At 43.0% G+C, this 18,079-nt stretch overlaps 1 protein-coding gene across 1 annotated transcript in view; it reads left to right on the top strand.

Annotated features, from left to right (window-relative positions):
• The first annotated feature begins 10,239 nt into the window (after positions 1 to 10,239).
• The window catches only part of LOC143929812 (protein kinase C delta type-like), a 126,507-nt gene continuing 118,667 nt past the window's right edge, over positions 10,240 to 18,079 (top strand). The window contains exon 1 of the mRNA XM_077453789.1: positions 10,240 to 10,444. The gene's annotated coding sequence lies outside the window, so the exon portion shown is untranslated. The remainder of the gene's footprint in view (positions 10,445 to 18,079) is intronic.

Here is an 18,079-nt window from a genome sequence, read left to right as displayed (position 1 = left end):
AATCTCCCCAGTGTTGTCACTGACAGAATTAAAAACCCAACAGGAGTTTTAATCCATCTGCAGTCTAATAATGTTTTGGATATATATATATATATAATTTTTTTTTTTTTAATTGAACCTGCTTCTTTATCTTTATCTGCCACTGTTAGAATACTAAATGGAAGTAATAGAGAACAGTTTTTTTATGCCTGCAACACATTTCTGTGCAATGTAGCGCATGGCATGGCCCCTCATCGACACATGAAAACTTATAAGAATGTGTGACAATGCATGGGCATGGGCAAACTACATTAATGCTACAAAGCCAGGCTAAACATTACAGAGATCCTGTACTTTTGCAGAAACATCTCCCAATACTCCCAACTTTTTTTTTAAAGTTTTTCTGTAGCATCACAGTAAATTTGAAATATATCGAGGAGAAAAACTGACTTTTCAGGCACATATAAAAAAAAATATATATAACAATCTCTTTATTTGTACATATCAAAAACACATTAGTTCCAAAGACACAAACAGATTAAATAATATATATATGTGTTCAACAGGCCCATGAATTAACCCTATCAGACAATATTGAATTATCAAAAACTTCTACCTATGGGGTATTATTAACTGGTGTATGACATTGATTGCTGAGATGTAATCATGGGTCCTGGAGATCGCATTAAAAGTACAGGTGAATGCTCAACATGTTTCGCAATGCTACTGCTTCCTCAGGAGCGTCACACTAAGTACTGATATACACTCAAGCTTGTCCAGCATGCACTGCTACATCATCAGCCTTCCAGATGGATTCACAAGAGGAAAATCACTCTTGATAAACCCCCAGAAAAAAACGAAACAAAAAGTTCTGAGGGAGCCAACAAAGTGCGGATTACACTAGCAGGGAGGTAGCTTGGTCCTCTAAAAATCCTTCTATAAACTGCGCTGTGGATACAGTCCCATTATTTAATTACAGCTGGGAGTTTCATTTTTTGCTAAACAAACAAAAACGGATGCAAAATAAAAAAAATAATAAATCATGTTTCATAGTTTGTTATAAAGTTTTGCAAACAGGTCATTTTTTGCACTGATAGGCTGCACTGGTAGGCACTGATAGGCACAGTTATAGCGGCACTAATAGGCACAGATAAGGTGGCACCGATAGGCACAGATAAGGCGGCACTGATGGGCAAAGATGGGCACAGATAAGATAGCACTGATGGGTGGCACGGATGGGTGGCACGGATGGGTGGCACTAAGGGGCACCGATAGGTACCACTGATAGATGGGACTGATGGGCACTGATAGGTGGCACTGATAGGTGGCACTGCTGGGCACTGATGGACGGCACTGATGGGCGGCACTGATGGGCACTGGTAGATGACACTGATGGGCACGGATATGTGGCACTGGGGTGCAGCACTGTTGTTGAGGCAGATTGTGGGCACTGATAGGTGGCACTGTGGGCACTGATAGGTGGCACTGTGGGTACTGATAGGTGGCACTGTGGGCACTGATGGGTGGCACTGATGGGGGCACTTTTTTAATATGTAGGTGGCACTAGCAGGGGGCAGGTGGGCACTGATGAGCTGGCCATGATCGGGACTGAAGTTCCTCTCACGGCCGCTGTTGATTGGCTTTTTTTTTTTTCGATTACCGGCTCTGTTGTGTCACATGATCAGCTGTCATTGGCTGACCCCTTGCTCCGATCCGTGATCAGGCGAGTCTCATAGACTCGCTGATCACAGAGCGCGCCGCGCGCGCCCCTCAGGGCTCGTGCATGGGACGACGTCAATAGATGTAGTCACGGCAAAGCAGGTCCGCGCTGTAGCCATCATTCGGCTATAGCGCGGATCTCTAGTGGTTAAGGTGTCAGCGTACCAAGACATTTTGGACAATTTCATGCTCCAAACTTTGTGGGAACAGTTTGAGGATGGCCCTTTCCTGTTCCAACATGACTGCACACCAGTGCACAAAGCAAGGTCCATAAAGACATAGATGTGCGAGTTTGGGGTCGAGGAACTTGACTGGCCAGCACAGAGTCCTGACCTCAACCAGATAGAACACATTTGGGATGAATTAGAGCAGAGACAGTTAGCCAGGCCTTTTCATCCAACATCGGTGCCCAATCTCACAAATTCTGGAAGAATGGTTAAACCTTCCCATAGACACACTCCTAAACCTTGTGGACGGCCTTCCCAGAAGAGTTGAAGCTGTTATAGCTGCAAAGGGTGAACCAAGTCAATATTGAACCCTACGGACTAAGACTGGGATGCCATTAAAGTTCATGTGCATTTAAAGGCAGACAGGCTTTTAGCAATACACTATATTGCTAAAAGCCTGTCTGCCTTTAGATGCACATGAACTTTAATGGCATCCCAGGCTTAGTCCATAGGGTTCAATATTGATTTGCAGGGCAGTATTGCCAAAAGAAAGCTTTGTTTGTTCCAAGCAAATTAAGTCACAACAAAGTTAATTACAAATAAATGGGCCTATGGCTGAAATAAGAAAATTGCTCTTGTCCATAAGTGGAATACAGGTCTGCCAATAATGCCTTCTGTAGTAGGGAGTTCTACAGGTTGACCACTCTCATTATACCCCTTCTATATCAATCATGGAATCTCTTTGTCTCTGTAGACAAGTTGTGTCTTTTTGTCATTTGTACTGTCCTTGAGTAAACAGATCAGCTTCCCTTATTATTGTTACATTTAAAGAGGAAGTAAACCCTGATGAGTTTACTTCCTCTTTCATTCCCTGCAAAGGCAAAGCATAATGGACTACTATGCATCGCATCGCATAGTAGCCCATTATGTGTCACTTACCTGACACAGGAGACAGCGAAGTCGCCGCTGTCCCCTGTAGTCCGCCGCATCCATCTTGTTGGTGGGGTCTCGCAGCTCTGCCACTGTCATTCGGCGAAGCCGCGATGACGTCACTGCCGCGCATGCGCACGGGAGGCGTCACGCGCGGCAGCTCCGTCGCTGAGAATGCCGCGCTCAGTGCGCTTGCGCGCTGCTGTCTACGGCGCATGCGCTGTAGACAGCGGTGCCCGTTTTCGGTCAAATATCTCCTAAACCATATAGGTTTAGGAGATATTGCTTGGACCTACAGGTAAGCCTTAATCTAGGCTTACCTGTAGGTCAAAGTGGTTTGTAAGGGTTTACAACCACTTTAAAGCTCAGCTCTGCACCTCCCTCCCCTCCCCTCCCTTGAGGTCGAATAACACTGGGTAATAGTTATAATACTTCTAATAATAACAATAATAATAGAGATGTGGATGCTAGTATTTGGGAAGGTTGCAGTTATGTGAGCTTCCAGTAGATGGCACTGTATCCTCATTTGTAATTATTTCTATGAATGGATAATTTAAAAAAAATGCTATAGTGCTCTGTAAAAGCAAGTTTTTGGGTATAATTTTTCACATTAGGCAGATTTCTGTTTCTAAATGCATGCTTTCTAGGAAGACGAAAACAGAACACTAATATTTGCAATTTAACGTGTCCGATTGTCCCAGCATGTGCAAGGAAAGACATAAGCAGCACACACTTTTTCAGAAGGCAGACTTGTAAAAGACGTAACATACAACAGAAAAGAAAAAGTGAGAAATGTTGCTTCCTTTAGGCCAGATTCACACTTTTGCAGTGAATTGCGGCGCAATATTTTGCAGTAACTTGTGTTATGCATTCTGAATGGCACTCCAACACACTTGTGATACAACAAACTGCATGCTAATAATAGTGCATGCATCTTTTTGGTGCATTGTTTTGATATGGTTATTTATATGATGAAAACACATTTAACTATTCGTACATTGATACTAAGGTTCGTATTTTGTTTTAAAAAAAATAAAAATAACAAACAAGCATTACCTGCCCTATGTAGTGGTTTTGCACAGAGCAGCCCAGATCCTCCTCTTCGTGGGTCCCTCTTCTGTGCTCCTGGCCCCTCCCTCTTACTGAGCACCCCCACATTAAGCAGCTTGGTATGGGGGCACCCTGAGCCGAGTTGCTGTTCTGTGTGTCCTTTCAGACACAGAGCCACGGCCCAGCCCCACCCCCTTTCTCTCTCCTCATTGGCTTACTGACTTTGATTGACAGCAGCGGGAGCCAATGGTGCTTCGCTGCTGTCTCAGCCATTGAGGAGGGAGCATCCTGAACAGCCGAGTCTCTCGTGCAACATCGCTGGATTGAGAGGGGGGTGAGGACGGCTGGTGCACACAGATGGTTTTTTTATCTTAATACATGCAATAAATTGAAACTTCAGTCATGTTTTTCATCTTTCCATCTATTAAATCTTCTGCCCTTGTTGTTTTAACTTTAGATAGTAAAACATTTTTTTTCTGCCAGTAAATACCTTATATAGCCCACTTCCTGTTTCTTGTCTGGCATCATGCACATCTCTTTCTCTCACTCCTGTGAGAGTTTGCCGAGGGGGGGGGGGTGAGGCATAAGAGGGCCAATGAGAGATGGCCGGTGCAGAGCTGGAGGTGTGCTCTGTGTGTGTGTGTAAATCCAGGAAGTGAACAGGCAGCAGCTTCAGCTGCCCACAGTTAAAATGGTTGCAGGTAGACTTAGTGGAGGGAGATTTCTGGAGCATATTTGGCAAGTACAGAATCACAGTATATATAAAATAATATGCAAAGTGGTTGGAGGGAAGCTTCAGAATGGCAAAGATGTTTTAATTACAAATTATGTGACCAGACTGCAGTTCCTCTTTAACCGCTTGCCGACCACGTCCTGCACATATATGTCGGCAAAATGGCACAGCTGGGCAATGTAACGTACTCGTACATTACTTTAAATTTCCCACTGTGCACGCGCCAGCGCGCCTGCCGTGAGCTCCGTGACCATGCCCGCGGGATTCGCGGACTCGATGTCTGCGGGGATACCCGCGATTGTGTCACAGAGCTGAAGAATGGGGAAATGCCAATGTAAACACAGCATCTCCCCGTTCTGCCTAGTGACAGGACAATGATCGTCTGCTCCCTGTCATCAGGAGCAGCGATCAGTGTCGTGTCACTGCTAGCCCATCCCCCAGACAGTTAGAATCACACCCCAGGACACACTTAACCCCTCCCCTGCCCCCTAGTGGTTAACCCCATTCACTGCCAGTGACATTTTTACAGTAATCAATGCAATTTTATAGCATTGATCGCTGTATTAATGCCAATGCTCCCAAAAATGTGTCAAAAATGTCTGATGCGTCCGCCATAATGTCGCAGTCACGATAAAAATCGCCGATCGTCACCATTACTAGTAAAAAAAAAAAATTATTATTAAAAATACCATAAATCTATCCCCTATTTTGTAGACACTATAACTTTTGCACAAAGCAATCAATAAACTCTTATTGCAATTTTTTTTACCAAAAATATGTAGAACAATACATATCAGCCTAAACTGAGGAGAACATTTTTTTTATATATTTTTATGGGATATTTATTATAGCAAAAAGTAAAAAATAATGCGCAAAAAATAAAAACTGCAGAGGAGATCAAATACCACCAAAAGAAAGCTCTATTTGTGGGGAAAAAAGGACGTCAATTTTGTTTGGGAGCTACGTCGCACGACCGCACAATTATCAGTTAAATCGACGCAGTGCCGAATCGCAAAAAACGCTCTGATCTTTGGCCAGTAAAATGGTCCGGGGTTTAAGCGGTTAAGATAAAAAACCTTCTGCCTTTACAACCAATTTAAGCTTTGTGTATGTACATACAGTACACCGACAATCCAGTATGTTCTTTTCTAGTGTATGTACCCTCCAGGTGATCTAGCATTCTAGCAGTGGCAGTTGACTTTGAATTCAAATTCTCCAAAAAATGTCCAATCAGAATAGAAAGTGGAAATTTCCTTCTCCGTGCTTAGAATTCAGCCGCTTTTTATTTCTGTCTGCATGTATGTGTAGCACTCCCGGGGGGGCCGCTGATTTAATTGGGCTTACCGTTACATTCTTCACCTTGTGTGAGTCTAGAGCAGCCTTTCTCAACCTTTTCAACACAGACAAACCCTTGAAATAGTTGTTTGGTCTCGGAGGAACCCCTACTAAAAATTTGAGATCTACAACTCATGATATATTAGTGTGATGGTCAGTGGGAAGAATGGTCCTTACACTTGTGGTCATTGGGAAGAATTACCTCCTTACAGATAGTTAAAAAGATCAATGGTGTCAGTGGGAACATATCTGAGAGGTAGAAATTGCCCAATGCTGAAGGAACCCCTACCAACCTCTGGAGGAATCCTGGTTGAGAATCACTGGTCTAGGGGTTTACCGAGGTAGATGGCCCAAGAACTGTAGAGACTAACGCCAGATCCACTTAAGGGATTTTTATTTGCAAAAGAATAAACAAAAACACAGTCTCTCAACGTAGGGTTAGAGGGTTTAGGTAGGAAAGTCCAAGTACTCTTAGTACTAAGTCAAAGTAGGAAAAAGTCTCTCACATTAGGAAATCCAGAGAATAGCCATTCACAGCTGGATCCTCACCCTTATCGGGTAGTCCTTCTCTCACCAGGCCTAGCAGCCAACAGGGTGCTCAAATCAACAATGCAAAGTCTCTGCCACAAACTTGATGTAGAACACTTGAATAACTGAAAGGATATAGCAGCTTAGGGAACCCTCGTACAGCACCAGTATCTTGATCTCGAGATCAGATTCACTTAGGGTCTTTTAACTTAGCCTCCAGGCTCTTTCCGAGAAGCCAACCCTTTCGTGGCCTTCCCCCGAACAGTCCTCCCCTCGAAGCTTCTATAGTTGCTGGGCCTCTCCACTAACCAAGACGGCACCGGACCACCTTCGAATCCTTCCTTCAGTTACTTTGCCTCGGGCTAGCCAGCCCCGAGACTTGGAGTCCTGGGGGCTGGTCAGGAGGACTAGGACCAAACAGACAGAAACATCTTCTGGACCGGAACCCCCGAAGCATGTGACGTCGGCACCTTAAGTACCCTCTCCCACCATGCACAGCAAGAGAACACTCCCACTGGGCTGGTTCCAAGAGAGAATAAACAATTAATGCACCAAACTAGACTGCATCCCAAACCCTGTCAGAAATGACAGCGCCACCTATGGTCAGGCAGAACACCATGCAATCCAGCCAGATTAGTACTGAGGCCAAAATTTAGTGTAATTGAACCCAAAACCAAAGTGCAGTTCCAGGAATGGTTAAAAGACAAAACACATAGCGTGTGCTCTTCAGGAGCCGGCGCTACATATGTTTTCAATAATACCCGATCATGGTAGAGAAAGGCAAATATTATTTTTTGTTTTGTTGCCTAGCATGTGTGAGGTCCTATTGGCTTCATGTTTAGACTTTAGCTTTTAGACCTGTGGTTGTGTCTTCCGGCTGCTGAGTAATGAGGGACTGTCCATTCAGAACCACCACAAGTATTTCTCAAGCAGTATTACATAAGTACCATTTTTACCAGCAATGATGTTTTCTTTCAAGGGCTTGTTCACAGACATACATATTTTATACATGAAAAAAAGTTTTTTGCTGGCAGAGCTTGAAGATCCTCCGTAAAATCCACACCTATTATACTCATGTTATGTGCATATGCTGTAAAATCAGCAGCTCACATTTTTATATGTAGACACAGCTGTGGGTATGGGCTCATTGATTACTATAGTGCTGCTTTTAGACAAAAACTATCTGCTGTAGGCATCTAAATACATTTTTTCTGCCATGTGAATGAGCTCTAACTGGTAATCACCTCCAAATTCCATACTCATACCTCCCAACTTTTTTAGAGGACATTGAGAACAATGCTATAAATTTTTGGCTGGCGGGTATTCGGACAGCTAAATTCCAATGGAGCATACACACGATCGCATTTTCCGATGAAAAGCTCTCATCTGTCTTTTTCTGGCCGGAATTCCGATCGCGTGTACGCGGCATTAGAGTACAAGGCTACACCATGGAGTCCATATATACATGTTGTTACACAAGAATCACACAACTTTCACTCAAGATTCATGCATTTTTCTAATAGATTCAATTAGTGGAAATGTAATTTAACAACATATTTAAAGCCCAACTCTGGGATAAAATCCAGTGGTGTGGATTATGGGCTATCTTTGCAGTTTCTACCAACTCTTGGACAGTAATATAAGCCTTTGGCAATATCATTGCTTCATGTTTTGCCTTGTTGCTACTGTTTGCTGAAGTGCCTTGGGCCGTGATATTAGTTCAACTTTTCCCCAGGCTTGTCCAAGAGAAGATTTTTGCAGTTGCAGATGTCTGGTATCTGCAGTTCATAAAACAGAACCCCAATACATCTGTGTGGTGTTCTGCAGTGGAACACACCAGCCCTCCTGCAGTTAATGGTACAATATATTAAACCCTCCATTTTTGAAAGCCCTTTCAGCAGCTGATTTATTTATTTATTGAGTGTGCACCTCTTTATTTTTTAATCCTTGCCTATGTTCATATTTAAGTTGGTGCCATGACTGCTGGCGCGGTTTTCCTGTTTAAGGGTGGCTCCTTTGTCTTGCAGCATCATATAGAGCCATCCTCTCATGCAGGGACTAGAGCTATGTCTTCCATTGTGCGCATCAATAAAAACACACGACTCTGTAGCCTTGCTCCCTCCATCTCCATTCTCCAAACTAACAGAGTGTCTGGAGACTGCGCTGTCCACTGGTAAGTCTTATGCCCCAAACACATGGTAGGACATTCCAACCACAAAATCTGTCGGAATTTTTCTAACGGATTTTGATCGAAATCAAAGTTGTTGGAAAATCCGATTGTTCGCACAAAGCATACGACGGGACTACTTATAGGCCAGTAGCCAATATCTTTCGTCTCCAATTTTTTTTCTGAGCATGTGTTGCACTTTGTGCATCGGAATTCTCTACACACGATCGAAAAAGGTCCGATCGGATTTTGTTGTCGGAAAATTTTAGATCCAGCTCTCAAACTTTTTCCGTTGGAAAATCCGACGGAAAAAGTCCGATAGAGCCCACACACGATCAGATTTTCTGACATTGCCAACATAATCCGATCTGACTTTTTCTGTCGGAATTTCCGACCGTGTGTATGGGGCATTATTTGTGAAGAAAGTAATTTCAGGGAAGCAGCGCGACGAGAGACCAGGAGACAGCAACACTGGAAACCTGTAAACTGCACATGCTAGGGTAAGAATTGTAACAATAAGTGTACTGGGGAATGTTTATTTTACTGTTCTCAATGTGTTAAATAAAAAAATGCAGAGAATTTAATACTACTGTAATAAGCCTGTTCAGCGGCTGTCAAGTTCCCCCACAGTAAGCAGCTTGCAATGGGGGCACCCAAGCAGATGCGCTTCTGAACTGCTGCTCTGCGTGTCCAGACATGAAGCCGCAGCTCTGCCCCACTCCTTTTGTATCCTCATTGCCTGTGACTGACAGCAGCGGGAGCCAATGGCTCCCATTGCGGTCTCAGCCAATGAGGAGGGAGAGTCCCTGGAGAGCCGAGATGCTCATGCCCATTACTGGATTGCAATGGAGCCAGGTATTAGGGGGTGCTAGGGGGGCTGCTACACATAGAAGGTTTTTCACTTTCATGCATAGCATGCATGAAGGTAAAAAAAAAAAAAAAGGTCAGCGTTTAGAATCACTTTAAGGTTTGGTTGCTTTGAAGCAGTAGTACATTTTAGTACCTGTGTCACCTAAGTGGAACTGAAATGCAAAAAAATGTTTTAATGCAATGCAAAAATTGTACACAGTTTTTTAAAATGGCACATGAAATAATTTTTTTTGTTGGTGCATTCAAAAAAAAAAAAAAAAAAAAAAGAGCCCCATACATTATGCTACAAAAAAAAAAAGAAAAATAGACATTGAGAATAAACTGGCAGAAATAGACAGCCAGGTTATATGAGGAACCAGGTATAAAGTGAAATATGTAGCTTAGTATAGTTTGGATAAAGAAGTGTTTTTTTAGTTTTTTTGTATGAGAGAGAAAGAAGAAAGTAGAAAAGGAAAAAAAGTACAAAGGTAAAACGGGAAAATATCTGTATGTGCAGGAGGGGGAAAGGTTCTACATTCTATTAACTTGCTCTTGCAGTCAGTATTTTACATGTGTGTCCTTCAGATTGAGAAACACATACCTAAGGCAGCACAACATGTTATGCATGGCTAGAGTTCAGAGAACGGTTATTGATTTTGGCTTTGATGTAGATAAGGTTTTACGAAAAAAAAGTTGTTTATGCCAATCCACATAAACCTTGCATAATGTTCTAAAGCTGTAAATGGATACAATACCTATTCTAGACTAGCCCACATCCTCCCGCGTGCTTGGACACTGTACTGGTTATACACAGCTCCTGTCCGCAAAGAAAATCAAACAATGGTCAGACCTGAGTCTGTAGCCCTACCTCAACTAGATCTATCTCCCCCCCATAGGCCACTTGCACACTGTATTCTCTATTACGCCTTTACTCCGGGCAAGGAAGAAGGCAGACTATGAGGGACCCCTAGCAATAGGTATTTAGAGGTGAGTACATTTTTCTCTTTTTTTTACAATTATTATTATTTTATTTTTTTTAAGAATTTTTAACTATTTTTTATTTTTTGGTGGCAACACCACTTTAAGAAGCAGGGAGAGCACCCAAAACAAAGAGGTACTTTCTCTGCTCTCTAGACATTCCAATGCGACTTCTACAATTTGCAAAAAGAAAATAGAACACACAAGTTGGCATGCAGTGATTTTTTTAAAGTGGTTGTAAACCCTTACAACCAACTTTGACCTACAGGTAAGCCTAGATTAAGGCTTACCTGTAGGTCCAAGAAATATCTCCTAAACCTACACGGTTTAGGAGATATTTGCCAAAAGACAGGCACCACTGTCTACGGCGCGCAGGCTCACTGAGCACGCCGCAGTCAACGGCGATATGCTGCGAATGGCGGCTCCCGTGTGCATGCGCGGGAGTGACGTCATCGCGGCTTCACGAATGACAGCGGCGGAGCGGCGAGACCCACCGAGAAGATGGATGCGCTGTACACAAGGGGACAGCGGTGACTTCGCTGGCTCCTGTGTCAGGTAAGTGACACATAATGGACTACTATGCCATGCATAGTTGTCCATTATGCTTTACCTTTGCAGGGAATGAAAGAGGAAGTAAACCCATCAGGGTTTACTTCCTCTTTAAAATAATGTTTTAGATGTGATTATAATGCAAGGTCCTCTTTGATGGTGGATATTGGTAAACAGCTTGAAGCCGCTGATTTAAGACACTGGTGAACCCTGGTCTGTGTTGAAAATGACATTAAACAACTGTTCCTTCAGGCTGCACATTCATCATTAAAATCTTAAAGACTACATTTGCTGTTCTCATGGCCCTGTCCATGCCCCTACTTAACCATTTTATCAAAAGATTGCTTCCCATAGCATTTCTGTCCCATGCTGGATAAAATGTACCGTCTGGAGATTATCGAACAAAAGTTAAACAAACGGCATCAATTGCGGACGCTGTTTTATGAGAGTCATCCAGCCTCAGCTGCCCACTGGTTCTTCTCTTATCATTAAAATGTTTTCAACAAGTTGATATATAATGATTTATTTACAGTACTTCTGAAACAATTACCGTATTTATCGGCGTATAACACGCACCTTTTCCCCCTTAAAATAGGGGGAAAGTCGTGGGTGCGTGTTATACACCGATCCCCACTGTCTGTGAGTCTAAAAGACCGAGCGCCGCCGAAAAAGACCGATCGCTGCCGAAAAAGACAGAGCCGCCTGCTCGGCTCTGCTCGTAGTCCCTCCTCCCTGCTGTTTCTGGAGCGAGCGCTGCCGAAAAAGACCGAGCCAACTGTACTGTGTACTCGGCTTGGCTCGGCTTGCAGTCCCGCCCACACTGGCTGCAAACGGCGCTGGGCAAACTGGAAATGACACTGGCAAGCTGCAAATGACACTCTGCAAGGCTGCAAACAGCGCTGGGCAAGCTGCAAATGATGCTGATCATTCTGCAATGATGGACAAGGCTGCAGATGCACACTGATAAGGCTGCATTGACGGGCATTTAAATGTAAGTTTTTTTTCCCTTAAACATCCCTCCTAAAAACTTTTTTCTTTAAACTGCCCTCCTAAACTTGGGGTGCGTGTTATACGCCGGTGCATATTATACCCCGATAAATACGGTAATAGTAAGCAAGACCCATTCCCCAATTAACATGGCCACCTAATATAACCCCTTCTATTGTAAATACAAATGTTCTTCACCCACCTGACACGTTGCATCCCTCCCGGACTTTCTCAAAGTTCTGGAGAGCTGGGGACGCATCATGCTTAAAATGAGGTGCGGGGGATCACTTATCAATAACACTCAGTATTCTCAATATAAAACCTAAATAATATCTCACACAGAAATGACAAATAGGATAGGCTAAAACAGCAAAGTAACTCGGATATAAAAAATGCATGAAAAATTTAAAATATAATCTTTTATATAAAAATTATATAATACAGATGTCAGATGCACTCTGGTTCTCTATATTACCAATAATGAACTATGCTCACTAAGTGTCTCCTGTGGAACCACTGATGGCTCCCTGGGCTCCTTTGGTGGACTCTCTCGAACCGGACCACTGCCCCCAATTTATATTCACAGGAAAGGTCGGCTGGACCCAGACAGGAAACCCCCCAAAAAAAGATCAGGAGAGCGGGCAAAACGTTAACCCCAACCCTCCCAGCCAAGTCAGCACCCACTGGTGAATTGAACCTGCTTAAATGCCCATGTGCAAGAAGCCTTAAACTGTGTTTTTAGCTGTTTGTATGAAGTCACATTTAGACTTAAACAGAGACAGCTGGTGCTCAATATTTTGGGGGGGCAAACCAACAACCTGAACCCCCCCCGATGCAGGAGATGGACGGGAAGGCGGCAATTCCCCACCCCCTGTGGGAGACAGATGAGAAGGTGGCGATCAGAGGCCTCCTTACCTTAGGAGGCAGTTGACAAGGATCCGGGGTAGGGCTGCTGCTCCTCGCTCTGGGGCTGTTGCTTCTTCTCCCGGCCGAAGACTTAGGGCCGGTTCACACAGCGAGGCGCGGCGAGGCGTCTCCGACTTACCTCGCCGCGACCTGCGGGGAGCTCAGCGGCGACTTGCAGAGGACTTCTGTATAAAAGTCAATGCAAGTCGCCCCCGAAGTCTCCCCGAAGTAGTACAGGAACCTTTTTTCTGAGTCGGAGCGACTCGAGTCGCTCCTCTCAGAACGGTTCCATTGTACAGAACGGGGGCGACTTGCGGGAGCGAGGCGAGGCGAGCCGTGTCGCCTCGCCTCGCCTCGCTGTGTGAACCGGCCCTTAAGTCTTCCTGGCTAATCGGGTCTCAGGACCCACTTCCTGATTGGCCTAGAGAAGAATCAGGAAGACAATAGCGAATAATAATTTGCCATTGTCCCACAACTGGGTGGGCTTAGGGAGTAGGGCTCTGTGCCCTGGACCCACCCTTTTTTGAAGCCAATTAGCTGCCACTGGACCTAAATTATAAGTTTGCTAAGAAGAGCCTTAATTTCTTTTTGCAGTCAGTGGGGAGTATTGATAAACTTCCTTGCTTGCATGATATGTTGACAAGCATGTGTATACATATGTAGCACCCTCCTAGTTAGGTTGCTGGATAGGCTAGGTAAATTTGTAAAGTTTGCAACTGCTTTGGACTGTTCTGGGTTTCACTGGCTGCATGTTCGACTGCTCCCAGCCTTTTTGGAGGATTCTGGAATGTAGTGGGCAGGGGCGTACATAAATAGGCTGAAGTTTGGGGCAGCCCTGTTCTTGTCCAGGAGGAGAAGTTCCCAGCCTGAAGGGCTGCTGCCCTTCTAGGCAGCCCAGCTAAAATTCTACTTATGTTTATTGGGGTCCCAGGCCTGCTAAAGACAGGGGGCCTATTGCCTATGCTAAAAGTCCCTGGAACTAATTAAGGCATTTCACAGAGGATCTAGTCTGGAGAGTTCACTGGGAAAATGTCTGACTGATATTGGAAGGATTCATGGAAGTGGAAAGATAGCGCTGGACCCGTAGGTTTATTCTACTGTATCTCCAGGATCTCCACAGTCTCTTTGGCTTGTAGTCTTAAATTTCAACCCTTCTGCCATTTGAAGGAGGCATCCAAGTATCCAGGGACATTGTGAGTACAGACCTGACTGTAGAATCCCAGTGTCTGTTCCTGCTGCTATCCCTTGTCCTTGCCTGGCCTGGGATATTTCTGTTGGTGTCTCAGTGCTGTCCATTTTCTAGACCATTACTAAAGGGACTGTTTTAAGAAATAGCGACAGAGTGTCCTCTCATTACTGTTCAGCGTTAATGGAGTATCCCAGAGATCCCTGAGCTCTATCTAAGTTTATTTAGCAGTTCATTTAAAATAAAGCAATCCCTGGACTGTTCATTAAACCAAAATGAGTGACTATTGCTGTGTGCCTGGCAAACCAACAAATTGGGTGTATCAAAAACAGTCTTTCAGGTAATTTTTTTTTAACTTTGTGTTTTTGTGTAAACAGGCATGTATCAAAGCGTAACATACAGAACACAGGAACTTACAAAGTTCAACTTTTAAAAGTGAAGACAGTATCAGACATGAGTATGTACAAACTGGGCTGATATTGCCTTCATCACATGGGTGGCACCCCTGGAAAATCCAAATTTGGAAGATGCACAGAGTGTCTCAACATGTGCTATCTACCAGCATGGGGGATCAATGTACATGTTTTGGGGCTGCAACCCCTTCATCTCAGCCACTTTCCACAAAACACGTACATTGATCCCCCATGATGGGAGATAGCGCATGTTGACACACTCTGTGCATCTTCCAAATTTGTATTTTTAAAAAATACAAAAGTTGTGGTTTAAAAGCCCAAAAAAAAAAACCCTAGCTAGTTTGGGCTTTTTCACACTCTCCCCAAAACATCAATGGTGTTCTTCATTTTATTTTTAACATCATTGATGTTTTGCTGTACATTTTCTAAATCCCGATTGCACCCCATTATCTCCCCAATCAGGATCTGGGCACTTTCAGTGGTAAAATGGGATTCTTCTTCCACATCACCTACAAAACAAAGCAAAAAAACACACACCATGTATTATAAATATGGTGACATACATTGATGAGCTTACTGGAAGCTGTGTTCTCTGACACTCACCTGTTGTGGTGACAATTTGTCCAACTTCAACGATCTCTCCTTCCTCCTCCTCCTCCTGCTCCTCTGCTTCTGGTTTTGGAATTTTGCCTTCTTTGGGAGGGGTGGGGCCCCTGGTGTCCTCATACTTGCCGAGTCTTCTCTCCCCTATGAGAATGTAAAAAAAGAATAATTAGCACACAGAGGGCAGAAATAGGAATATGAAACATTGCTTGGAAGTGTTGTACAATTGTGTTTTTTGGCCGAGTTCCAAGGTGAGAACATTATTGCGGACACTTTGTTAAGCTGGAATACTTACCTGCAGAACGATGTTTCTTACGAACGAATGAAAGCATGAACTTGAAAGTGGCCATTTTAAAATGTACAGTGCCTTGCGAAAGTATTCGGCCCCCTTGAACTTTTCAACCTTTTGCCACATTTCAGGCTTCAAACATAAAGATATAAAATTTGAATTTTTTGTGAAGAATCACCAACAAGTGGGACACAATTGTGAAGTGGAATGAAATCTATTGGATATTTTAAACTTTTTTAGCAAATAAAAAACTGAAAAGTGGTGCGTGCAAAATTATTCGGCCCCTTTACTTTCAGTGCAGCAAACTCACTCCAGAAGTTCAGCGAGGATCTCTGAATGATCCAATGTTGTCCTAAATGACTGATGGTGATAAATAGAATCCACCTGTGTGTAATGAAGTCTCTGTATAAATGCACCTGCTCTGTGATAGTGTCAGGGTTCTGTTGAAAGCACAGAGAGCATCATGAAGACCAAGGAACACACCAGGCAGGTCCATAATACTGTTGTGGAGAAGTTTAAAGCCGGATTTGGATACAAAAAGATTTCCCAAGCTTTAAACATCCCAAGGAGCACTGTGCAAGCGATCATTTTGAAATGGAAGGAGTATCAGACCACTGCAAATCTACCCAGACCTGGCCGTCCCTCTAAACTTTCAGCTCAGACAAGGAGAAGACTGATCAGAAATGCAGCCACTCTGGATGAACTGCAGAGAACTACAGCTGAGGTGGGAGAGTCTGTCCATAGGACAACAATCAGTCGTACACTGCACAAATCTGGCCTTTATGGAAGAGTGGCAAGAAGAAAGCCATTTCTCAAAGATATCCATAAAAAGTCTCGTCTAAAGTTTGCCACAAGCCACCTGGGAGACACACCAAACATGTGGAAGAAGGTGCTCTGGTCAGATGAAACCAAAATCAAACTTTTTGCCCACAATGCAAAATGATATGTTTGGCGTAAAAGCAACACAGCTCATCACCCTCAACACACCATCCCCACTGTCAAACATGGTGGTGGCAGCATCATGGTTTGGGCCTGCTTTTCTTCAGCAGGGACAGGGAAGATGGTTAAAATTGAGGGGAAGATGGATGCAGCCAAATACAGGACCATTCTGGATGAAAACCTGTTGGAGTCTGCAAAAGACCTGAAACTGGGACGGAGATTTATCTTCCAACAAGACAATGATCCCAAACATACAGCAAAATCTACAAAGGAATGGTTCACAAATAAACGTATCCAGGTGTTAGAATGGCCAAGTCAAAGTCCAGACCTGAATCCAATCGAGAATCTGTGAAAAGAGCTGAAAACTGTTGTTCACAAACGCTCTCCATCCAACCTCACTGAGCTCAAGCTGTTTTGCAAGGAAGAATGGGCAAGAATTTCAGTCTCTCGATGTGCAAAACTGATAGAGACATACCCCAAGCGACTTGCAGCTGTAATCGCAGCAAAAGGTGGCTCTACAAAGTATTAACGCAAGGGGGCCGAATAATTTTGCACACTCCACTTTTCATTTTTTTATTAGTTAAAAAAGTTAAAAAAATCCAATAGATTTCATTCCACTTCACAATTGTGTCCCACTTGTTGGTGATTCTTCACAAAAAATAAAAATGTTATATCTTTATGTTTGAAGCCTGAAATGTGGCAAAAGGTTGAAAAATTCAAGGGGGCCGAATACTTTCGCAAGGCACTTTAATACTCTCTCGTTACTTTTTTTTTATTCAGAGTAGCAATAATTAACACTACAATGCAATTTTTATTTTTTCATTCCCATCATAAAATAAATAAATCTAGCTGAGTACACAATGAGAACATGGGTTTTAAACTTGTGGAATGTTATCTAGAAATCTTGTAATTGTAAACTATAATAAAATATGGTTACAAGTTACACTGAAAACAACTAAATGCACCAAACACACACCCATTTCTGTGTTCTAAATGGCAGTATAACAAAAAACAGGATGTTTATTGGTTTGGGAGAAGCCTGGGGCGCATGGCTTAAATCAGCAACAGATAAGCCTCATTAAAAGAGAAGACTAGCACTGCCGAAAAAATAAAAAACAATTCTCTGAATAAAAAATAAAAAATCCCCGGCTGTGTGTAGGCAGGCCAGCTGAGGAATCATTTCCAAATTGGGTCATCCATGAGGCTGCTACACCAAGTCACATAATTCATTTTCTGTCTCTCTGCAGTCCATAATTGAAGCAGTTTATTATTTTTGAACTAGGCAAATTGTTCTACTCTCACAAGCACAATAAAATATAATAGAGATTGAAGAACATTACCAAAGTTAAAACAGCTCATGCGTTTAAGTGACTGTGCCCTCTGATGCGTAAATGTCACCGTTTTTTTTTTTTTTTTACCCAAGTGTACAAATTGTAAAGGGGTAACTGACTTATAGATGTATAGCATGTCATTCTCATCTGAGAAAGTTTAATTGAACTTGTGCAGTATTACACAAAGACATTGCTGTACTTACATAAGTCATCACAAGTAAATTACTATAAACTTATAACAGTATAACAGTAGTAAAAGATGCAGTGGGCTTTTTTTTTTATAAAGCCCGGAGGAAGGAAAATCAAAGCGACCGATCTGAATTATTCTGTCATTTTATATCTGATTTATTACATATTGTAGCCTCAAAGGATTTAATATGACCAGTTCCTTATTTGATGGAAAAGTCCTGAAAAGTCACACATCTCTGCAAAACCACGTAA

Source organism: Lithobates pipiens, unplaced genomic scaffold, assembly GCF_037356315.1.
Source record: "Lithobates pipiens isolate NorthernLeopardFrog02 unplaced genomic scaffold, aLitPip1_a1.2 Scaffold_25, whole genome shotgun sequence".
Lineage (NCBI taxonomy): Eukaryota > Metazoa > Chordata > Amphibia > Anura > Ranidae > Lithobates > Lithobates pipiens.
The sequence above is the reverse complement of the archived record's forward strand: the minus strand, read 5'-3'. Positions and strand labels throughout refer to the sequence as shown.